This window comes from Notolabrus celidotus, chromosome 16, assembly GCF_009762535.1.
Source record: "Notolabrus celidotus isolate fNotCel1 chromosome 16, fNotCel1.pri, whole genome shotgun sequence".
Lineage (NCBI taxonomy): Eukaryota > Metazoa > Chordata > Actinopteri > Labriformes > Labridae > Notolabrus > Notolabrus celidotus.
The window spans coordinates 3,503,454-3,529,504 of record NC_048287.1 but is presented as its reverse complement, the minus strand read 5'-3'; the positions used below and the strand labels follow the sequence as shown (position 1 = coordinate 3,529,504).

Here is a 26,051-nt window from a genome sequence, read left to right as displayed (position 1 = left end):
CTGAAATGTTCCCACAAGGTATTTTTGTACGGTCATTTTTAGTTTTTTAACAAGGTGCTGAAAAAAAGTGTGCAGTGGTTTTATTTGAGTTACAACCATAGACTGTAAAAAATATGGACGTAGTATCCGTGACGTCACCCATCTGTTCCTGAGAGCTGTTTTGAAGCAAATCGACGGCAGCAGCCATATTGGTAATGCAGAACTCAACTAGGCAGAGTGTGACGTAGTGTGAGTCTCTTAGCCAATGGCTGTGTGTTCCCGACCGGGATTGACGTCAGTCATGTCCTTATTTGGGCAAAACTCATAATCTTAATATCTTCTTAACCGTCACGTTAGAAAAAAATTCATGGTTTCTGGAGAAACACATGGACACCTCTGCTGCTTATTCCGGACCTCTTCTTGAATCATTCTGAGCCTGTAGACTTTAGTATAGGGATCTTCATCAAATGAAACTCAGTAACGTGTCGTTGGAGAACTTCAGGCGCTCCTGGAGAGCTCTGGCTATTAGCTGGATAGGAATGATCATGTCAGTGGTTACTAGTACAGGACTGCTGGTAAAACAGTTTGAAAACTTCCTTTCAGTGACAAACTGTCCTCTTAATGTGTCCCACACCCTGCTGGCTGGACTCTGAGGTTCAGTATAGTAGTGTTCTTTTTGAACTGGACCTGTGGTGGTGCTTTTTAATGATTAATTCTGCAAATATAGTTTGACCTCTGAGGTGATTTTACTCACAGAGGGATGAACCAGTAATAGGGACTTCTCTAGACCCTGAGTTATGAAGGAGCGTTCTGTAGTTTCTACATAGTTTTAGGTTTTTAAGATCTCTTAAAGTAGAATAAATAAACTCTGAGCGTTTACATTGTAAAATATTGTTAATGGACTTTACACTTTGTTTGATTGACCACTTCAAACGACAGGTGAGGGGTGGGGGTGCCTTTTAAACTGTTATCATTCAAACCTAATTTTCTTTTCATCACTCTGGTTAGCTTGGCAGAGAGCCACATCGAGCTCTGTCGGCAGAGTTCAACACGGCCAGTTCCTTCCCTGAAGCCACTTATTGTTCTTGTGCAGGTAACTGTGTAACCACCTACTTCTGTGACCTACTGTCTCATTACCTGCACAAATAATATAAATATAAAGACATGATTAAACAAGATGACATTCAAAGTAAATTATTAAAACTTAAACTGAGAAAGGGAAGCACTCCCCTGAGTTACTCAGCTACAGAAAGGAAGGAAACTGTACCAACCCATTCATCTTGGTGTGTCAAATGTTTATTATATGGTTTGCAAATTATTTACCATCTTTAATCTTTATTTATATAGCGCCAAATCCCAACAGATGTTCTCCTCAGACTCTCTCCAAACAGAGCAGGTCTAGACCGTACTCTATGTTCTATTATTAACAAAGACCCAACATCAAGACCGGATAAGATCCAGTCCCATCTTACAGACAGGACTCAGTCTGATCTCATCTTAATCCACCATGAGCAGAGCACTTTGCAGCATTTAGCAAGTTACAGTGGCAAGGACAAACTTCCTTTAACAGGCAGAAACCTCCAGCAGGACCAGACTCATGTTAGACACACATCTGATGAGAGCGTGTTGGAGAGAGGGATAGAGGGAGATGAAGAGAGAGAGAGATGATAGTGGTGAGATGGATAGTAGTAGTTGTAGCAGCTGGAGTCTGGAACGTCCACAGCAGCAGAGATCCAGAGGAACCTACGAGACAAGGGAGCTCAGGGACTCCAGAAAGATCTATGGTTAGTAACTTTAATGGGACAGGAAGAGTTAAAGTAAGTGATGGGGGGAGATCCCAGTGTGTCAGTTCCCCCGGCAGTCTAAGCCTAAAGCAGCATAACTAAGAGCTGGTCCAAGCCTGATCCAGGTTTAACTATAAGAAAGTTTGAAGCCTACTCTTAAAAGGCTGGAGGGTTATCAGCTCACAGTTCAAAGCCAGCATCCCTGATGGTATGGGGATCTTAAGAGTTCATGGCATGGGTAGCTTCCACATCTGTGAAGGCTCCATTAATGCTGAACAATATATACAGGTTTAGGAGCCACATATGCTGCCATCCAGACAACGACGTCTTCAGGAAGACCTTACATATTCTAGCAAAACCACATCCTGTACTTATTACAACAGCATGGCTCTGTAGTAGAAGAGTCCAGGTGCTGAACTGGTCCACCTGCAGTCCTGACTCATCACCCATTGAAAACATTTGGAGCTTCATGAAACTAAAAATACGCCAAAAGAGACCCTGAACTGTTGAGCAGCTGAAATCCTCTATCAGGCAAGAACAGGCCAACATTTCACTTTAAAGTCCAGAAACTGGTCTCCTCGGTTCACCAACGTTTACAGAGAGTTGTCAAAAGGAGAAGAGCTGATTCAGCACAATGGTAAACCTGCCCCAGCCCCAAATGTTTTGAAATTAGTTGAAACAAGCATATATTGTTCATGAAACACCACATTTTTTCAGTTGCAGCATTTGATTTGTTATTTCTGTATTATTTTTAATTAAATATAAGGTTTCATTGATTTACAATCCATCAAATCTGTTTTTATTGACATCATGCACAGCGCCCAAACTCTTTAGAAATAGGGTTGTAAGATATTACAAATAAAGTAACCAATTAGGGGGCTTACTGAAGGCCAAAGGTAAAGGTCAGATTCATAAAAGTAGGAGAATATCATGCTCAGTTTGAAGTAGGGATGCAGGGGTTAACCGGTTTCACTATTAACCGCGCTTACAAATGTCACGATTAATCAACCGCAGAGACTCTGCCACACCGTGTTTTTATTGTTAAAAAAATGGGCCGATACACTGTGTTTGGCGCAACCTGCACGGAACGAAAAAAAAGTGACACCTGGTGCGTCAGCTTAATGTGCCGTACCTATCAGGAGCGGGAGTCAGGACCACCATACAGTCTACGCGGGAGACATGAAAGCTGTGCTGCATTAGCGCAACAATGGCAGAGGGATCTAGCAACGAAGTGTTGTATCCACCCAAAAAACGATTGAAGTCAGCAGTGTGGGAGCATTTTGGATTCCATAAGAACGACCAAGGAGTTATACAAGACGACGGAGCACCCGTCTGCAAAACCTGCCGCAAAAAAGTTATGGCGAAAGGATCAAACACATCAAACCTGATACAGCATCTGCGAGATCACCACCCAAGACTTCACGCTTTAATAAAGGTAACGCAATATCTGGTTGATATATCTGCTTGAAATTGTGTTAGTGGCAATTTACTCAATGAAACAGTTAGTTTACAGCGAATTTAATATAAGCGCGTCAATTACAATCGAAAGCGTCAGCTTTTAGTGAAAGGTAAACAAATGCAGCACAGCTGCAAAAAGGTGTGAGGTCTATGGAAGAGAAAAGAGTGCCTAAGAACTTTGGTCTGTGACTTTTTGATGTTGCGTCTCCTATCTGTGTGTATGGAAGCAAATAGGTTACAATATTAAAATGAAAAAGCAAATTTGAAAATTAAATTGCATTAACAGAAATGCTTATTCATTTTCAAATTTGTTTTTTCGTTTTAATATTATCTATTTGCTTCCATATGTGTGAGGTAAATGCTAGGCATTATTTCATTATTTGCAGTCCAATTAATAATATCAGTGTGTGAGAGATGTACTCAATTTCTTTCAAGAATTTATACTCAACTTCAAACAAACCAAAAATGTTAATAGACATTTTCTTTGGCCCCTTTTAAGATTATATCTTTTTTTAAGACTGTTAAAAAAAAGGCATGGTTGACAGTAAATAACAATAACACTTAAGTTAAGCCATATAACTAAATTCTTGAGAGATTGTTGAAGTTCATCTTAGTCTTTTATTAAATGCTTTAAGTACCAAAACAATTCTACTTAACTTCAGACAAACTTATAACATTAATGGAAGCTATTTTCTTGGGATATTTATAAGAATAGTTACATTTTCCAAATAGATGGTAAGAAATAGGCTTGGATGACAGTAAATTACAGTAATACTGAATTCTATTATCAGCATTGGTAAATATACCCCCAAGGGATCTCCAAATTTCATTTTAGTCTCAAATCATACATTCAAAATACTTTAGTTTAAACATTAAAAATCAACTTAAGTAGTTACTGCAAGTCCATTCAGCTCATCTTGGCTCTGATTATTTATTTTCATTTTTCCTATTCACTTTTAGCCAAACACCACCTCTGGTATTGCTGCAGCTGGGGTTAATCAATCTACTGTTGCTGAATCCTTTGCGAAGTGTGTGACTTATGCGCCCTCCTCAAAACAAGCCCAGGATCTGAACAATGCTGTGGCCTATCTCATCTCCAAAGATATGATGCCATTTCAGATAGTGGAAAAACCTGGATTTCTTCATCTAATGAAAAAGGCGGTACCACAGTACAAAGTTCCGTCAAGAAGCTACTTCTCCGCCAACAAAATCCCAGCCATGTACAAAGAGGTACGAGCAAGTGTTGAGGAGCAGCTGGCAGAGGGTGTGTGGTTTGGTGCAACCACAGACCTGTGGACCAGCACTGGTGGTGGAGGAGAACCCTTTATGAGCTGTACAGTCCACTACATCTCTTCGGATTGGAAACTGAAGTGTCACTGTCTTGAGACTCTTTATTTTCCAGAAGATCACACGGCAGAGCATATCACAGAAATGATGGAAAACATGCTCCTGGACTGGAACATAAAGAAAGAGAGTCTGTCCGGAATTACAACCGACAACGCCAGTAACATGAGGAAAGCCTTTGAAACATTTCCCTGTGTTTGGTTTTCTTGTTTTGGTCATAATTTAAATTTGGCCATTTCCAAAGTCCTTAAGATCTCAAGGGTGGAATCTGCCATCAGATCATGCCGGCATTTGGTCCAAGGATTTTCTCGAAGCTGGAAACGGAAACGTGACCTACACAAGAAGCAGGAAGAGTTAAACATCGCTGAACATTCCCTGATACATGATGTGGTCACCAGGTGGGGATCCACATTTGAAATGATTTCCAGGTTCTTGGAGCAGCAGCAGGCAATCTGTGGTGTGCTTGTAGGCAACAGAAGCACCTGGCATCTTATGCCCAAAGACAGTGACATCACTGTCTTGGAGGAAGTGCACAAACTGCTTTGCCCTCTCCATGACTTCACTGACATTCTGGCCTCAGAAAGACAAGTCACACTTTCCGCTCTGCAGCCAGTTTTGGAGCACATCAACAGTGTGATGCTTCAAGATGAAGAGGAAGACAGCGCTCTTACTAAACAGATGAAGCATGTAATTAGAGATGACCTGCTAATGCAGCTGAGATATACAACAGAAATGAAGAATGTGCTGAGCATTTCGAGTTTCATTGATCCCAGGTTCAAGGGAAGCTTTGCTGAGAATCTTGATGACATAGTCAAGGCATGCAGTGATGAAGCAACTGCTCTTACAGCACAAGAACTTCCAGACACAGAACAGCCTCCAGCAGCAATGGCACAGAGCACCAACTCCACCACCACCACCAAAAGGAAAGAGAAGAGCCTGTCTGGGTTGTTACAGAAAATCACCACTGCAAGGAAGAACAGGTCAGCAGCAGCCTCAGAGGGACCACTGCCAACAGCCCTGGAAAAGCTTGATACTGAGATGAGACTGTACCTGTCTCTTCCTGCAATCGATGCTGAAGCGGACCCACTGTCTTGGTGGAAGACACATGTGGAAGAATTTCCAATGCTATCAAAAGTGGCCAGAAAGTACTTGTGCATCCCTGCAACAAGTGTGCCTTCAGAAAGGGTGTTCAGTGCAAGTGGCCATATCCTGTCCCCTCAGCGTTCAAGACTTAGCACTGAAAATGTGAACATGCTCACATTTCTGCACTTTAATATGAACTGAAAGGACTGGATCAAATGTTAGGTATGTGAAAAGGGCCTGCTGCATTTAAGTCCTTGTTTTGTTCAGAAGGGAATATATATTATATTTTTACTGTTACAGTTTTATTTATTATTTGAAAGGCAGCTACACTGTTGAAGTTGAATTATGTTTCCAGGTTATCTGGTTAAGTCCAGCAGTATTTCAGGCAAAACATGTCATCTTGCTTTCTGTTAAAAGCCAAATGTATTTATCCTCACTGAATATTTGCTGTTCAAAATGTTAAGAAAAGCTGTTTCTTGCAAGTGATGTCTATCATCTGGTCTGACACCTACCCCCTTGAAATTGACAATATTTTTGCCATTAGTCTTGTTTGCTTTTGTGGGCCATGAAAAGGCATCAGTATTAGTTTCTTTCTGTTTTACAATCTGTTAAATACTCGTCACAGTGGCTTTAAAGTATTATTTATGCTTCAAAGCATAGCAACAGTTTAAATTAAAAAGCCAACAATCTTTGTTTCACCATCAAAAGGAGAGAAATACATTTTGTTCCTTTTTTTTCATTGAATTATTTCATTACTGTGATATTTTTGTTTCAAATGGTAGCAATAAATAACACGAAAACTTCCAGTGTTATGTCATTTTATACATTAGCGATGTGAAAATATGAAAAGCATAATAATCGGGATAATCGTGAAATCGTGATTATTTCTCTGACAATAATCGTACCATCAAAATTTATAATCGTTGCATCCCTAGTTTGAAGCAGAGAAAAGTTATGAAACAGAGAAACCATCAACAAAGCTTTTTCTCCTCCACTTTATTGTTCAAATGTCTTTTGAATGAATCGTCTTTTCAAGTTTCTTCTTTGTTTGCTGCTTTATCTATTTGAAATCTTTCCAGGCTGTCTTCTTCTCTCCCTTAAATCTGTATTTTCTGCCGTCTCAGAGAATAACTCGTCTTTCTCCAGTTCTTTATTTTCCTCTGATCCTCCCTTTTTCTTCTCCTCCTGTCAGTCCGTATCAGTGCAGGAGTTTTTCACAGGATACCAGTGACCGATAGTTCCTGTTTATAAAGCCTGAAAATACTGAAAATGGTAATCTTTGCATCCCCTCTCTGAGCTCCTGGAGTACATAAATGACTGCATGTAGTCTCTGCAGCTCAACACTGAGAAGATATACATGATTCAAGTCTTATTCAACTGGATAAATCTATAATGACTTGACCAAAGTGATAAGAGGACTAATCTCTGATAGATCAAACATACAAAGCAGCACAGTAATCCCATACGCAGTTTAATCTATAGGTTTTATGTATCAACACTTTAAAGGTGACATATCACGCTTTTTTCATCAATATATATTGGTCTAAGAGGTCCCCAAAACATGTCTTTAAAGTTTATGCTCAAAAAAACACTTTGAAATCAGATTTTGGCATGCCTGAAAAACCCTCTTCTTCAGTCCTCCTCAGAACACTCTGTTTTCCCTCTGACCACGCCCCCTCAGGAAGTGGATGTGGTCTCGGCTCTCCAGCACGTTGATCTAATGTTTACATGTTGGCTGATATACACGGCTGCTCAGAGACCCGCGTTACTTCAACCCTCTGAATCTGATCCAGAATCTGATCCTGACGGAGAGGCGCCTGTAGCAGGACCTTTCTGAAGGATTGGTCACAGATTTAGTGTTTCTTGTTTTATTTATCAGTATGTAGACGTGTGTCTTGGTACACAGCTACAGCTATGAACATGTAGCTATGTGGCTATGCTAACTAGCGCTAGCACGTATCCATGATAAATAAAAATCATCCACTAGATCTTCAAATCTGCAGATGTGGGGAGTAAAACCGACCTTTGCCAGAAAGGCAGCAGGACCTTTCTGAGGGATTGGTCACAGATTCTGTGTTTCTTGTTGTTTTATTTGTCAGTATGTCGACGTGTGTCTTGGTACACAGCTACAGCTACAGCTATGAACATGTAGCTATGTGGCTATGCTGATTAGCTCTAGCACTTATCCATGATAAATAAAAATCATCCACTAGATCTTCAAATCTGCAGACGTGGGGAGTAAAACTGACCTCTGCCAGAAAGGCAGCGGGACCTTTTCTGAAGGATTGGTCACAGATTTAGTGTTTCTTGTTGTTGTATTTGTCAGTATGTTGTCGTGTGTCTTGGTACACAGCTACAGCTATGAACATGTAGCTATGTAGCTATGCTAACTAGCGCTAGCACTTATCCATGACAAATAAAAATCATCCACTAGATCTTCAAATCTGGGGAGTAAAACCGACCTTTGTGTTTATTAAGACAGCCTACAACTAGCATGCCTCCCTCCTAAGCTCCTTGTTAGCACACATTTGTGCAGGGAATGAAAAACAGAGGAGGGATTCAGTATTATTTTATACAGTCTATGGGCTGAACAAGCTCCGAGCTCTGACTCCGTGACAGACCGGATATTGTTGTTACGTAACAAAAACACGGAAGTCTGAAACGGCTCGTTTTAGACACATTTACAGAAAGGTGGAGAAATCAGAACAGGGGCAGAATGGATTTTTTTCATTCTCGGGGGGTTTGTAGACATGCCAGGGAAACATATTTCAGGTAGAGAACCATTAAAAAGTCGATTTTGCAGGATATATCACCTTTAATAGATATTCTCCTCTGATCTCAGAAGGAACACTGACAGTATTATCAGTACTCTAGCTATCAGTCAGTATTATTGTCTGATCCACATACAAATAAGTCTTGGAACAAAAAGGTAAATACAGTTGGCTGAAATACACATTCATCTTCATTATTATTATGATGGAACAGATATAAACAGATCACAGCACGTGATCATTTCAAGCATTAATACCAGAACGTTTTAAACTGCATGAACATCTTTAAGTTCACTGATTCAGCGTTTGTGGTAATACCGGCAAAATCAATTTATAGGGATGCACAATATGGATTTTTTTTCGAGCAGATAATGAAAATAATGTTCTCCCAGTGGCTGAAACCTCTAAGAGCAGCAATATGTGTTTATTATTTATTAGTTGTGTGTTAAATGTGTAGTTTATGCACACCTGAGGGTGAGAAACGCTAAGGTTTAGTAAGGAAAGACGCATGTATACTGTCTCTATACCAATATTCTATACTTGCCAATTCTAATTGAAATCATTATTGTACACACAAACAGAAAACAGATCTGACTCATCTTTTTTTTTGTATTCTCTTCTTTATTGTCTTCTTTTTTTGACAGTGAAGTGTAGCATTCCTTTACCTGCAGTGATATCTTTATTCATGTTAAAGTCTTCATCCAGCCACTTTGCCGTCAAACTATGATGTAGTTTCCCACAGTGCAGTGAATGCATCACGGTTATTCAGTGTTCAGTTGTCCTACAGTCGTGGTGGACATTAAACGTGTCCACAGCAGAAGTAGTCTCTGTGCTCTTCCTTTACCCACATCCTGAAAGTAAATTTAATGGAGTGTATGAAGTTAATAGTTAACACAGAGTCGACTCAGTGTCAGACTAACGACTCTGCTTTCAGCTGCTAGGTTTTCAGTTTTCTTCAGTTTTCTTCAGTGTTGCTGTCGCTCGTTTCAGCTGTGTTTACATTCTGCTCTGAACGCCTTTAAGCCCCGCCTACCTCTCACCCTGCAACATGATTGGCTGTTCAATGCAGTTTTCTGTTTAATGTTGGGTGGCCACTAGTGTTTAAGGCTCATTAGCGCCCCCCTATCTTTCCAGTGGTGGGGAGGTGTAACTACAGGTTTAAATATATCAAATTTGTATTGAACATTTGTTATATTCATATTGGGAAAAATAGATCGCGATAATTATTGTTATTGATTTATCACCCAGCCTTACCCTTGACTAATGACAGAATGACACATGGCACACTCAGGGTTCCCACGCATCCTGGAAAACCTGGAAAACAGTTGACCAGTTTTCCAGTACTGCAAAACACCTGGAAAATGGGAGAAAAAGTCAAATGTCCTGGAAAATCACGTATAGTCCTGGAAAATGATTCCAACATGGCTGGTAGCGACCTGACCTGATTAACAAAACACATCCCCATTCATTGAAAGCTGAGTGCATGCTGTGCTGGAAAAGACAGAGACACTGCGCAACTTTTTTCACATCTTTTCTCCTTCACTTCATAATCATGCATTCACAGAAAACAGGGGTATATTGTTTATGTTTTATGGTACATGAACCTTGTAGAGTGCTCTTTTGATTCAAAGAGTCTTATATTTAAGTTATAGTGTGACCAGTGGAGGCTGGGGGTCCGCGAACCATAGCATGGGGGTCCATGAAATAATTTGAATACATTTCTAATAAATTAGAAAATTGTGCTGTGTCATTACAAAACAGCATATACACCATTGTTATGATACCATTTGGTGGCTTGAAGGGATATGTGAGTCTTGTTACTGTTAATTTTCTGAAAGCGTTTAAGATCAATTACTTGAAAAGTATAAATGATGTCATGTTGAGTCCACAAGGAATGAAATGTCCCTCTGTTTTAAAGTATACAAGTGGTATTTACTTGATTCAAATTGAAGTGTTATCTGTTTATCACTATGGTACAGGTCTGAAGGATTTACATTGATACGTTTTACAATAGAAATAGTTCCAAGGGCAACTAAGAGTGCAAAAGGTAGTAAGCATGTGCTTTAGTGATGGGAAGTTCAGCTCTTTTCAGAGAGCCGGCTCTTTTGACTCGGCTCCCAAAGAAGAGTTGGCTTTTTCGACTCCCAAACGGCTCTTAATTTAGGATCTTTTGTAGCCGTATATTTTACCTTAACTTTGCAAAAAATAATTTTTAAGTATGTAGAGATGATTTCATTGATAGCCATAGACTACATGTCTTTCAATGTAGACTTCCACTGAGAGGAACATATTAGACTATTTAGGAACTAAATTAGGAACTAAATTTAGACTGTCATACCAGCTTGATCATCAATGAAAATGTCCTGGAAATGTCCTGGAAAATGATCTCTGGGAAAGAGTGGGAACCCTGCACACTACTGACACATCATACAGGGCAGGTAGGGATACGTCTGCAGAGTAGCGCCATTGGCTGGTGAAAGTCTTGGTCTTCAGCTTGTTGCAGCTGCACTTGTTCCTCTTCTCTGTATACAATCGCAGACTGTACACGCCACCTACTGCGTCTGAATGTGTTGGCATGTTGTGAAGTAAATGGAGGCACCTTTTATTAGGGATGGGCATTTCAAGCCAAAATACTATTCAATAATCATTGGCATCTATTTGACGATTATTCGATTAATCACACACCCCTCACATCACCTCGATTTTCACAAAGTGAACAAATATTTTAAAATCATTGCCCATCCCTACCTTTTATCTGTTGCTTTTATTGTAATTTTGAATATTATATAATGATTAAATATTACCTTTAACGGCCTGATCCTGCAGCCTTATAAATGAATGTGTCCAGATTTGTCAGAACTGTCACTCTGAATGGTTTGCACAATCAGCATTCAGGCACATACTATTCCCAATTTAAGCCAATAAGATGTTCCTTCTTATTGTTACACACTGAGCAGATCAAAGACTGTCTAGAAGAAGAGGCTGTTCCCACCCTGAAGTCCCCTGCTGGTTTGTTGACGAAGGTTCTGAAAGCTTGAGTTTAGCATATTGGCTGACTTCAAATTGTTATTTTAGAGGCAAGGTAAACATATTTGGACAGGAGGATGGAGAAGGAGAGAAGTGAAGGGCGAGCAAACATTAAGTAATGAAAAGCAGGGATTAAACAACATTTGTTCAAAGAAAAACATCTCAAAGTTTCTTTTATTAAACAGCAGAACAAAGCCTTTTCAGGTGACAGGTAGATTCACAATCTGCCTCTTCATCCACTTTGTTCTATTTGAACAGTCATTTACACAATGAACATCATCCTCTGAGACGTGAAACTATAAGAGCATCAGGGAGGCTGAGACAGGTTAGAGGTAAAGTCATTTTCCTGTCTGCTTTCATCAGTTGGACCTTTTCATACATAAAGTCTGTGTTTAGATCAGATCTTCAGTTTCTGGATGTAAGAAAGCATCTTTGCAGCGTTGGCTTCACTTTTCCAACACAAAGGCTACGTCCACTTTGTATTTACAATCTGTGAACAACAGTTTCTCTGGCCGCCTTTCAGACACTCTACCTTTGCAGCAGGCTTCATTATGGTGCAAAGAACAAACCTATGGGAGCAATTAAGTACACCACATCTGATCTGAGAGACCTTTGAAAGCCATTTTAATGTCAGGACGGTTTCTGTCTGGAGTGTGTCACAGGAGTCATTCTGGGTTCCATTGTGCTACCTATGAATGTGTGTGTTAGCTTTGTTAAGGTTGTTAAACTAACACTGATGTGCTCTTATCTCACAGATTGTTTAAGGCATTTCACTGGATGTTCTCAGTCTTTGTGGGAAGGATTGATATTTGTTCGTCTCCTCTGTTACTTATGGCGTTTTTCGACCAGAGGGACCCAGGGTCTACATTTAGTTCAGGGTAGATAATCTCCCCCCTAAAAAGCCCCTGCTAGGGGGGTAGTACTTTTCAAAGGTCCCCGGACTTTCGGGGGCAGGGCCTCCAATGCTAAACGTGTCTGATTGGTAGATTAACCTCAGTGTTTTTATTCCTCCCTCCGTCCACAATAACATCACACACATCTGTGATTCTCTTGATTTCTCTTTCTTTCATTAGTTTTATTTGTTCTATCTTTTTTGTATGTGTGTGTACTTTTCAAAAGAAGAAGCTGTGATTCTCTTGATTTAGCAGCTTGTAACAGTAGTCTTCTCTCAGCCCACCGTGAATGCGTCTCTCCTGGTGTTACGGTTTTAAAAGTGACCCTGTAAACTGGAGATCTTCAGCTGAACGTGTCAGTGTTTGTGGAGTTTACACAGCTGTTGAAACACAGAGGGAGTTCCTGGGAATGCAAACTAGTTTAGTTTTTATTAAGATTTCAAAATATCCTCATCAGATATTTAATGATCGTCTAACGACGTTTATGAGGGATGCATCCGGCTGAAAATCTCCAGTTAACAGGGTCGCTGTTTAAACCAAAACACCGGTCGATCTCTGCCACGGCTTTTTGAGTTCAAAAGGATTTTAAAGCCGTGTTGAAACGTCTTTGCTACTCACGCTTATCTCCTCTCATGTGTTGATTCAGTGAATCCATCTGTGATGAAATATAGCACCATCTAAAACAGCGCCAGCTGAGTCTCTTCATGCTAACAGGCTAACTGTTGTGTTGCTCATAATGATACCTGCCTGTCTGTCTGCTTCTATGGTGTCATCTGGGATGAATGGCCTTCCTCTTTGTTTTACTGCCCTCTACTGGTCTGGTGGTGTAGTGCATTTACTTTTTTTTTCTCCATATGTCACTGGCCTGATTTACACAATCTACCCAAGACTTCAGCCCGCGGTCGAAACACAGACAACAATGGGGGCACAGGAACCTTTTAGTTCAGGGGAAAGTAGTTCTGGGGTCTAAAAGACCCCGGAACTCTTGGTTGAAATGCACCTTCAACGATCAGAGCTGAGATGTTCTGTGAAAGTCAGTCTCCACATAGTTTTAAGTTGAGTGAAATATGGCTCATATTTCCCATGCTGTATTCACATGTTGGCTCACCCCTCAAGAGATTACAACCCACCACAGAGTCCAACTTCTCCACCAAAAATCAGTACAACTGTTCTTCATTCTTTCCAAAGTTTTTCTACACTTCTTAAGCAGTTGATACAAATTCAATGGCAGCTTTCCAGGGTTCTCATTTTTTATTTATAAGTTACTGGTGTCAAAAAATAAGCTGCCAACTAACTTTGTTGTTTCAAGACAATCCCCTCATATTTAAGGCTTTCTTGGTTGTGGTTTTTATTGCTTGGATCTGATTATGGATCTTCTAATTGACGTTTCCTGTCCACTGAGATGAAATTGTGAAGTTGTGCTTTTCATTTCCTGTTTTCATAATGTTAGCCATGTGAAAGCTGCAATACTTATATGTTGTTTTTGAAGTTTGAAAAGCAGGGTAAAATGAGACTGTATTGTTTGTTGGCTGTCTCATATCTACTCTATAAATCACATGTGTTGGTGCTTTTAATATTTTCAGATTCACGACGGCCCCCCATCCTAATCCATCATGAAGCTATACGATAGTGTTCTGTCTGCACAGATGGATAACTTTTTCCATACAGACAGTCAAATAAAGATGAAGAGGATAAAGCAGGATTAACAGTGTTATATCATAGGCTGCTACACTACATGAGAACCAGAACCACAGACTCTGAACCACAAACACGTTACAGTGAAAGTGTTTTTATCTTCAGTGCGTCTTCTCCTGAACCTAAAGTTTTCCAACTGGCCACATACAGAGAGAAGAGGTGCACTGTGAACAAGTTGTAGATAGATAATTAGCTGCTTGGTTGCAGCAACACCATAAACAGCATGCATACTGAATTATTAATGTTCCTGTGGTAGGACTTAGTGCAGTCCTTAGTCTTCAGTACAACCAACGAGCTGGTCATCCGTCCATGGCTTGGAAGCCATGATGCAAGCTTGGCTAGTTGAGCCAGCGTTTCATTTTTCCCTAAAGTAAGTAAAAGTTAATCAAGTTTATTCAAGGAGTACTGAGCAAAGTCACAAAGGGCTTTATAGAGATTAAAACATATTGTCAGTTCAAGAGGAGAGTTGGTTACAGAAGCCACAGATATAGTTAACATTTTCAATAAACAACCAATCAATAGCACATGAAAATATGGAGGATAATCAGCCAAATGCTGTCTAACAGGTGTGTTTTTAACAGATTAAAGCTGGGGTTAGTAGTCAGATTTAGATCCACTTTTTGTTATACTGGTTAAATGATCTTTATGTCCTGATGGTAATCAATACATAATGTGTTCTTAAAAAAAGAGGTAAAAAAAAGCTGCTATCTACAGCTGGAGTAAACCTGGGAAAACACCAACCAATCCCTGCCATCAGGAGCCAAATGATGAAACCAATCAAATGTGGGTGTTAGACGGAGTCCTGAGGAAACGCCACATTCAAATTCATGCTAGTTTTCCGTGGCTACCAACCCTAGCTTTAACAGAAAAGCATCTATAGATTCTGCAGAGTGAAGGAATGTTGAGAAGGAATGACAGTACTGGAGCTATAATCTGGACAAATCAGTCCAAGTCCAAGTACCCCTCAATGCAGTGTGCAATTTGGGTGGGGCCCAACGACATGCAGCATTAGCTATATCGTAGTGTCAAGACTCATATCTGAAAGTGTACCAACCGTCAAGTCTTTATTGAAAAGCAAACACTTTCTGCTGCTATTGTCTGATCAACTATGCTAACATCTAGTGCAGTAGTGTTATGAAGTCATTGTAAAACAAAGTCAGCTTTGCACTGGTCTGTCATTAATATTGAAAAGGGTTTGAAACTTATTTAAGTCTTACCTTCTTCCACATTTTGTATTTTGTTAGTTGATATTGGTAAGCTGTTTCGATGCCAGGGTTGTAAAATGTATTTAAATTGAAGTTGCATTCATTTCTTATGTTGATTTCACCGCTATGACAAATACTCTGACATTATGGCAATATCAGGGAATGGAATGTGGAATGTTGAGGTGGGTGGGGTGAAATGACGGACTCAAAAACATAAGCCAAACGTTGACCTTGGCCCTGAATGTTGAGCTCCACCCTGAATGTTGAGCACGGCCCTGAACGTTGAGCTCCACCCTGAAGTTTAAGTTCCACCCTGAACGTTGAGCTCCACCCTAAACATTGAGCTCCACCCTGAAAGTTGAGCTCCACCCTGAAAGTTGAGCTCCACCCTGAACGTTGAGCTTCACCCTAAACGTTGAGCTCCACCCTGAAGTTTGACCTCCAACCTGAACCTTGAGCTCCACCCTGAATGTTGAGCACGACCCTGAACGCTGAGCTCCACCCTGAACGTTGAGCTCCACCCTGAACGTTGCACTCCACCCTGAACATTGAGCTCCACCCTGAATGTTGAGCATGGCCCTGAACGTTGATCATGGCTCTGAACGTTGAGCTCCACCCTAAACGTTGAGCTCCACCCTGAATGTTGAGCACTGCCCTGAACATTGAGCTCCACCCTAAACGTTGAGCTCCATCCTGAACGATGAGCTCCTCCGTTGAACTTTGACCTCCACCCTGAACGTTGCGTTCCACCCTGAACGTTGAGCTCCACCCTGAATATTGAGCACGACCCTGAACGTTGAGCTCCACCCTGAACGTTGCCTTCCACCCTGAACATTTAGCTCCACCCTGAATGTTGATCATGGCCCTGGACGTTGAGCTGCACCCTCAATGTTGAGCTCCATCCTGAATGTTGAGCACTGCCCTGAACATTGAGCTCCACCCTAAACGTTGAGCTCCACCCTGAACATTGAGCTTCTCCGTTGAACTTTGACCTCCACCCTGAACGTTGCGCTCTACCCTGAACGTTGAGCTCCATCCTGAACGACTAGCTCCTCTGTTGAACTTTGACCTCCACCCTGAACGTTGCGCTCCACCCTGAACGTTGAGCTCCATCCTGAACAACTAGCTCCTCCGTTGAACTTTGACCTCCACCCTGAACGTTGCGTTCCACCCTGAACGTTGAGCTCCACCCTGAACGTTGCGCTCCACCCTGGACGTTGAGCTCCACCCTGAATGTTGAGCACGACCCTGAACGTTGAGCTCCACCCTGAACGTTGAGCTACATCCTGAACGTTGCGCTCCACCACGAACATTGAGCTCCACCCTGAATGTTGAGCATGGCCCTGAACGTTGAGCTCCACCCTGAACATTGAGCTACACCCTGAATGTTGAGCATGGCCCTGAACGTTGAGCTCCACCCTGAACATTGAGCTACACCCTGAGCGTTGCGCTCCACCTTGAACATTGAGCTCCACCCTAAATGTTGAGCATGGCCCTGAACGTTGAGCTCCACCCTCAACGTTGAGCACTGCCCTGAACATTGAGCTCCACCCTGAACATTGAGCTACACCCTAAATGTTGAGCTCCACCCTGAACATTGAGCTCCTCCGTTGAACTTTGACCTCCACCCTGAATGTTGCGCTCCACCCTGAACGTTGAGCTCCACCCTGAACATTGAGCTCCTCCGTTGAACTTTGACCTCCACCCTGAATGTTGCGCTCCACCCTGAACGTTGAGCTCAATCCTGAATGATGAGCTCCTCCGTTGAACTTTGACCTCCACCCTGGACGTTGCGTTCCACCCTGAACGTTGAGCTCCACCCTGAATGATTAATAACTTATAATGAAAAACGAACAATGACTGGTTTTTATTCTCTACCAAAGGAGAATGACAAAATATGATTTCGGTTTGACTGATTTGAACAAATGATGGGGTGTTGAGGAATTGTAAAGCTGTGTGTTCAATCACATTCATAGTCAGCCTACAGAAAACTATATTTAGGAGTACAGGTCCTTTCCAAAGTAACCTTATTTAAAATATGTTATTCAGTAAGTTTGACTAAAGTGTATCTAACAGTCCACACTGATTCACCTCAAGGTCAAACTTCTTCTTGTGTATTTGTTTGGAGGAGATTTGGTCTGTGCAGGAGGATAAGGGGAGGCTTGTGTTATCTTGCAGCACTCTTTTTGTCTCGTGTAAGTTTAGATTTTAAACCTTAAAGTAAACACTACCTCGGTATGACAAGCCTCTTTGTCACAGCCATTTTATCTGCTCAGGTGTGGAGATCCAGGTGGGAAGCAGAGCTTTAATATACATTTATTCATGTTAAAAAAAAGTTATTGTGTTATTACACTTTGCATAGATGCAGTTTCAGTTCTCAGAGTACATTCTGTTTTCTGCTGACTACAGGAACCTTTGAGAAGAGCCTTTGTTGTAGAGGCTGATAATTAGAACACATTGGAGTGTACTCCTCTCTGCACTGCAGCTTACATGTTTTTTATTTATGCTGGGCAGTAAAAAAGGTTGCATAGTCTTCATCATAGTGAATAGGGAGCTCTGTAGGTGTCTCCTTGTTCTGTAATGGGGTCTTTTGTGAAACATTTCAAGTGTCAGAAAATGACAGGCCTTCTGAAGCTGGATCTGTAGCCCAGAGAGAAAAACAGCCTGGTGGACAGCATGATATAAAACCTCCCTCCTAATTGCATAGCAGTGTAGTTGATCATCCATTTCTTTCCTTTGAGTAAATTATACTTTTTTCGGTTGCATGAAATTCTGCAGCCACTGCGGTTTTTAGTAAGGTGCTTTAAAAAAACGACCTCTTTTTGATGAATATGTGGTTTTAATCTGGTTAATTTAATTTTTACTGCTGTTATGCTCTCTCATTTGATTAATCATGGGGAATCACACTCTGAGTATTACACCATTTAAAGGTAGATGGAGCTTTTTTAATGTTGGCAGCCCAAAATGAGTTATCTCCAAATATACTTTAGATTTTTAATAACACTTCATTCTTGAGATCTGAAGAGTTTATGAGTCCACTGCAGCCTTGATAATCATAACTAACCGTAGCTGGAGGTTCAGCGTTGTGCATTATTTACATTCTTTTTGTGAGATTTGTAAAGCTGTGCTCACTCAGGGATCTATTCACGAATCTCAATTACTGTGAAACTGGGTGAACAATCCCATCTTATAGTACCATATCTGAATAGCAGTAAACTTAGTCTTGCTCCAGTCCAGTCTTCAGATTCTCTGTTGCTGCACATGCCATTTTACTGATAAACCCATTTCACCATTAAAGCACCTTTCCATCGTTCAGCTGCTCAATGTGCTGGACACCACATGCACCACATGCCATATTCACCCATTCACACTCCCACTCATACACTGATGCTGCAGGCTGTTGTGCAGAGCACTGTTGACCTGCCAATCAGGACCTGGTCTTTCACACACCAATAGCTGTGCCTTCAGGGGGCAAGCTCAGGTTTAGTATCCAGGGAAGCGTCAACATGTGGCCTGTGGGACTGGGAATTGAACTGCTGATCTTCAGTAAGATGATCCTATAGAAATGGAGCCAAATTAATCAGGAAGTGGTGATTTACGGGTGATTTTAAGGCTTTAATACTGTACAATTTTTCTGCTATAGCATCACTCAAGGGATGGAAAAATCAAGCAGTTAGCTACTGATGTTGTCCACTCTAAATAAAAACAAAATGTCTTACAGAGCCATTGAAAGCAAAACCAAAATGGGCCTTCTGCCAGTAGCTCTGCCGTAGAGTCCTGGTCCCGAAACCCTGTTTCAGCGGGTTAGCTTGACATCCAATAGTGGTAAACAGTGGTGCGTGGCATTCCTGTGTGTGTGTTTGTGTATGTCAGCCCAACCTACCCATTACCCGTTGTGAGGTGAAAATTGGCCCATAATGTGTTCAGCAGGGGTTGATTTGTATGTTTCAATCTGTTTTACAATTTTCTAGCATCATTTTTTGTAGAACCTTTCATTTAAAATGTTAAAAAAAGAAGAAATCTGAGCAGGCCTACTAGTCTGAACTGCTGATTCTGCACTTCATACAATGTGTAGAAGTTATTTATGTTCCTAATAAGAGAAAATTTCCATGTACCCAACTGGAACTTCACGATGATCGTGTGCAACATCTGCTAATTTCAAAATAAAACATCATATATGGACTCCTGACTGTTTAAAGATCTTTTAGATCAGAAATACTCATTGATTATGGATTTAAGCTGAAACAGCCACATATCAGTGATCCATGTTGACTACAACAAGACTTCAAGATGATACCTGTGTCAGAAGGTAACAGGACTTTAAGATGATCACTGTGTCAGAAGGTAACAAGACTTTAAGATGATACCTGTGTCAGAAGGTAACAGGACTTTAAGATGATCACTGAGTCAGAAGGTAACAGGACTTTAAGATGATCACTGTGTCAGAAGGTAACATGACTTTAAGATGATCACTGTGTCAGAAGGTAACAGGACTTTAAGATGATCACTGTGTCAGAAGGTAACAAGACTTTAAGATGATACCTGTGTCAGAAGGTAACAGGACTTTAAGATGATCACTGAGTCAGAAGGTAACAGGACTTTAAGATGATCACTGTGTCAGAAGGTAACATGACTTTAAGATGATCACTGTGTCTGAAGGTAACAGGACTTTAAGATGATCACTGTGTCAGAAGGTAACAGGACTTTAAGATGATCACTGTGTCAGAAGGCAACAGGACTTTAAGATGATCACTGTGTCAGAAGGTAACAGGACTTTAAGATGATCACTGTGTCTGAAGGTAACAGGACTTTAAGATGATCACTGTGTCAGAAGGTAACAGGACTTTAAGATGATCACTGTGTCTGAAGGTAACAGGACTTTAAGATGATCACTGTGTCAGAAGGTAACAGGACTTTAAGATGATCACTGTGTCAGAAGGTAACAGGACTTTAAGATGATCACTGTGTCTGAAGGTAACAGGACTTTAAGATGATCACTGTGTCAGAAGGTAACAGGACTTTAAGATGATCACTGTGTCAGAAGGTAACAGGACTTTAAGATGATCACTGTGTCAGAAGGTAACAGGACTTTAAGATGATCACTGTGTCAGAAGGTAACAGGACTTTAAGATGATCACTGTGTCAGAAGGTAACAGGACTTTAAGATGATCACTGTGTCAGAAGATAACAAGACTTTAAGATGATCACTGTGTCAGAAGGTAACAGGACTTTAAGATGATGACTGTGTCAGAAGATAACAAGACTTTAAGATGATCACTGTGTCAGAAGGTAACAGGACTTTAAGATGATCACTGTCAGAAGGTAACAGGACTTTAAGATGATCACTGTCAGAAGGTAACAGGACTTTAAGATGATCACTGTGTCAGAAGGTAACAGGACTTTAACATGATCACTGTGTCAGAAGGTACCAGGACTTTAAGATGATCACTGTGTCAGAAGGTAACAGGACTTTAAGATGATCACTGTGTCTGAAGGTAACAGGACTTTAAGATGATCACTGTGTCAGAAGGTAACAGGACTTTAACATGATCACTGTGTCAGAGGGTAACAGGACTTTAAGATGATCACTGTGTCAGAAGGTAACAGGACTTTAAGATGATCACTGTGTCAGAAGGTAACAGGACTTTAAGATGATCACTGTGTCAGAAGGTAACATGACTTTAAGATGATCACTGTGTCTGAAGGTAACAGGACTTTAAGATGATCACTGTGTCAGAAGGTAACAGGGCAACAAAATAGAGCAGAATTATTATTATGAAACTAAACCTGCAAAAACCAAACTTATAGTTATGCAGCATACTCATTGATGATTAAAGCACAAAAGTAATTGTAAACTATCCAAATGAGCAGAAGTTCAACCACAGAAAGGCTCTTTAACCTGTGGTCAAGGTTTGTAGTGTTGGCTCTGCTAATGTTAGCAACACTTAGCAAACCAATTTGACCATGTTTACCTGCAGATGCGTTGATTCTGTGTCTAGCTGTGCTAAATACATTGTGGTCAACTCTGACTGTTTCCTGAGTGCTTTCATCTTAGATGACACGGTTAGTCAGAGTTCAAATGAGTCCAAAATGAGTCGCTTCAGAACATCCCTAATCCACAACTGTGTATTTTCATATTTTAGTCCCCATAAAGATTAGTTCAGGAGTAGATCATTCAAACTCAGGGTATGTCATTCATGTATGCACTGTAAATGGTGACACTGTCGACTTAGACAGTGATGACTGATGCTGTAGTGACAGAAGCTGTTGTGTCTCCCTTCAGCAGCAAGCAGACATATCTTACCATCACTGGTCATCATGCCCCTCGTCTCCACCTGAGCCCGGGAGCATACTCCTTCTGTTTCTCTGACCCAGGATTAACGTGACACAGTTGAGAGAAAGCCTTTCGGTCACTGGCCACATTTTCTGTGGGATCTGAATGAATAAAAGATAAAGAGTCACAACAGGGAGACATCTGTGGCAAAACAAACACATTACTCTTTTTGCCTCAGCACACACACTCAGCCATCATGACACGTGAGACAGGAGCTACATTTCTCAAAAGTAAATATTCATCAGAAAACTCTTAAAAACAAACAAAAGATCTGGAAACAATCATCTTTTGTATTTCATTGAAAGCACAGCAACACAAAGATAATGTGTCTCTTCATAATGTAAAATAAGCTTCATCAGACTCTTTGTTCACTCTGCTCTTATTGCTTTCCTGGCCTCAGCAGTTCTTATGAATAATCATATCAAAAGATGAAACTCCTTTCACTGTGCAAACCACGACATCAGGGAAAGAACCCCTTGATATTGCTCCTGAGACTTTGTTATTATTTGAGTGAATTATTTTTGTGTGATGTCTGTTTATCTGTGGTTTGAAGATGAGCCTCCGCCTGGGTTTCACTCCGACTAAGGCAAATTAATAAAATAAGTAAGAGCGGAAAGAAAAGTTAAAAATAAGATAAAGTTAAAAAGATCAGACACATACAAGAAATAAATAGATAAATACACAGATAAGATCAATACATGTTAAAGCATTGATTGTAATAATAATGGAGTCCAGAGCTAAAAATAAATTACTCCAAATTAAAAGCCAGATTAAAAAGGTAAGTCTTAAGTTTACTTTTAAAAACGCACAACACTAAATAAACCATGAAGGTGGCTCCAAGTGAGCAAAAATGTACCCCTGTGTTATAAGCAATTCATACACATAATATTAAGGTTCAACAAACATTCCCCTCCCCTAGTGCAGGGGTGCGCAACCTTTTTCAAACCAAGATCTACTTCTTAAGTTGTCAGTGTGCTGAAGTCTACTACAGTTATATAAAACACACAGAGGTTTCTGGTCTGCAGTAGTAACCTTCCTTAATATTTATTATACACAACAGAAACAGAAGTAAAGCACATAAAGGTCAAATATTGAGAACTTTTAAAAGTTAGAAAGGCAAAAATACATGTGTCTACCTTGGTGGGATCTCTGGCACTGGGAGGAGGCAGCTAACTTTTTTTAGCTCACACACTTTCTGTCTACGTAGAACTGTTTGGGCTGGGAAGTCCGTTTTGAAGCGTTTGTCCACTGTCTTAAAATGCCGCTCCAAGTTCCCCTTCTTGGACAAGGCCACGCTTGCTTTTCAGACGAGGCAAACAAACTTTGAATTCCAGAAAACAAAATATAGTCTTCCTCCCACTCGGGGTGAAAATAATACATCTCTGCTGATTTGCTCTCTGCCATTTTTGTGCTGTGAAAAGGACGCTGGCTAACTGAATGATGGACAGCTGTCACCTTCCAATCACACTCATGCCTCGCCAGGTGGACTCTGAGTCGCTTGGTAACGTACCCATAGTGCCGCCCTAGTGCAACAGGTAGCCAATAGCTAAACTATAATGTGTTGAAGTTAGGTTTGTTTTTTTCTGTGATTTGTTCAGGTGTATAAGGATATGTTTGGAACAAGCGGCAACCTCTGGTCTCAAAGTATGAAGCCCATGCTGAAGTGTTATAAACAGCAAGTCAATCGAGAATCCGCTTGAGGCTGGCTGCAGAAACACCAGAAACCACATACACACCCATTCAGAGAAGAAGATCTTTACAGCAGAAATAAACTTGTTTACAGCCTGGTTCAAAAAACGGCTTGGCTCTACATAGCTAATCTCTCAATCGGCACACACTGTAGGGGGGGTGAATTTTTTTCTAACGCGACAGTTCAGAATATATTAAGATTAAGAGTTTTGTCCAAATAAGGACATGACTGACTTGAATCCCAGACAGGAACACATAGCTGTTGGCTAGGAGGCTCAAACTCCGCCTCTTTACGCCACACTGTGGCTGTTTCCGAAACGGCCTGCTACATACTACTTACTAATGTAGTAGGCAGTAGGTACTGCCTACTACATACTGCATTTGAATTTAGTCTGTAGTCTGACTGTTCTGTCCGATCTGTCATGCAGCATGTTGAGCCAGACTTCGCTGGATTTCTGGTTTCGGAAAGCGGAAGTAAACAACGGCGAAGCCGATAAATAAAATGCTTATTTAGCATCCATTTATGATTTCAAAAGTTAGGAAGTGGTTTATATGTAATTTGATAACTTTCACAGCACCCAAAAACGGATTTCCTCCCGTCAAAAAATGAGGAAAAAGAAAAAGCAGAACGAGCGCTGTGCATTATGGGAAACAGTACGCGAGGTAGACTGGTCCGATGCATACTGAGATATTTTCCCTTATCAGTAGACATCCGGGGAGTTTTGGCATACTGCAGATTTTGCTCTTGTTCACATACTACTTACTACATACTGAATTTTGGACATATCAGTACGTACTGCTAGTATAGTAGGCGATTTCGGAAACAGCCTATGCCTGGTTGAGTTCAACATTTCCAATATGGCTGCCGCCGTAGATTGGCTTCAAAACAGTGCTCAGGAACAGAGCGGTGATGTCACGGATACTACGTCCATTATTTATAGTCTATGGTTTGGAACAAACGGATGTTAATACCCGAATGATGCCACATTATTAGATGGGGGGAACATTTTTCCAGCATCTCATGATTGACGGGATATCAGTATAAGATCGACAGGTTGATGCGATCGACTGGTGGGGCACTTCTGAATGAGAGCTATGATTTTTAACCAAAATCAGAACAAAATTCACAAATACAATTCATTTTAACCAAAGCATTTTTAAACTCTTTATTGTTTTGTTTCACCATGAATTAGATATCAGGACAGGTCTCAAAAATCTCCAGAAGAAGAGCAGGGTCACTGAAAAAAGAAAATGCAGTTTGAGCAGGCAAAAATAATAATAGTAATACAATTAAATGTATTTTTTTAAATTCTCAGATTAAAGTCAGAATTCCAACTTTAATCTGATAATTGCAAATAAATTGAAACAGCCAATTTTTTTCAATGGCCTTTATCCTCTAATGTAAAAATCCCATAACAACCTAAATGTACGTTTTTCATCTCACTATGAATACCATGAAGGAATCAATCATTCTGGTTTGACATATAACAATAATAACTTTATTTGTATGGCACCTTTAAAAACATTATTAGACTCAGAAGACAAAATAAACATCGAACAGAGAGAGAGGAGGGTAGAAATCCTAACAATGCAAAAACAATGTACAAGGCAAAATATTTTAAACAATTAAACCCAAATGAAAAAGAATAAAGTGATGAAACAGTAGACCAATAAATCAGTGTTATAGAGGTTTTAAAAACCAAAACATAATTAAATGAATAGATAAAAAAGATAAGTAAATAAAAGCATTAAAGGACAATAAAATAAAAAGGATTTAAGAAGAAGACGCCATCACATCAGAGACTGCAGAAAATGGAAAAGGATGAATTAAGAACATTAAAATAAATGAAGAAGAAATAAAAAACAATGAATAATCAAATATAATTAAAGCAATTTGTGTTAGATTAAAACTAGAAATAATGATGAATAATAAAAAGCAGTTAAAAGGATGACGTTACATAAAAGCAAGTCTATAAAAATGTGTGACCCTGCATGTCCTGCATATATCCTGCCCAAGCATCAACAATTCTTATACAATACAATCAGACTCGTGGTTTTACGGTCATAGTCTGCTGTAGATTGGTTTGTTGATTATTTTGCTCCTGAGGGCTTGACGGTGCTGAAGTCAGATGTTTGAGTTCTGTGTTTAGTCTACCTTTATGCTAATCCATTCCCACTGATAATTCTGCAATGATTTCTTCAAGTGGGTAACACCCAGAGCCCTTTGTTCTCTAATTGCTTTTGGACTTAAGGAGAAATTGGATGTTTGATGGCTGCTACATTTTTGATGAGCGTTTATTTGTTGAATGCTGTGATTACCAGTTACACAATACCTTATGCAATTCCTCTGATTGGTCCTAATTTGTTGAGACCGGTGCCTGCTATGCAAACCTAACAGCTCTAATCGACCGCAGTGCCTGTAATAGGTAAGGAAAAGAAAAGCTGTGGACTTTGAGCCAGAAGGGATCAATCTCTGAGCCCTCACTGGAGTGTTCTGGACAGTGATTGAAACAGAGGTCGCTTCATATGTGCTCTGAAGAAGTGCTGATGTGCTCTTCTTTTATTTTCAAGATGAAGAATGTCTCTTCTGAATACTTTAAATAAGGCATGAAAGATTTCTTGACAGGCCAATTTGGCGACCATTTCTCATGACTCAGTGTTTAATGGTGTGATTACAGTGATGACGTTCACAATCTCAGCTCTCCACTTCATTGCATGGGCTGGCCATATCCAAGTTGTTTTTTTTCTCCTCACTCCTATTTCTTTTACACCATTTCCCCACTGCCTCA

At 40.4% G+C, this 26,051-nt stretch overlaps 1 protein-coding gene across 5 annotated transcripts in view; it reads left to right on the top strand.

Annotated features, from left to right (window-relative positions):
* trappc9 (trafficking protein particle complex 9) overlaps positions 1–26,051 on the top strand; it is a 388,126-nt gene that overhangs the window by 99,158 nt on the left and 262,917 nt on the right. The gene's annotated exons all lie outside the window — the stretch shown is intronic.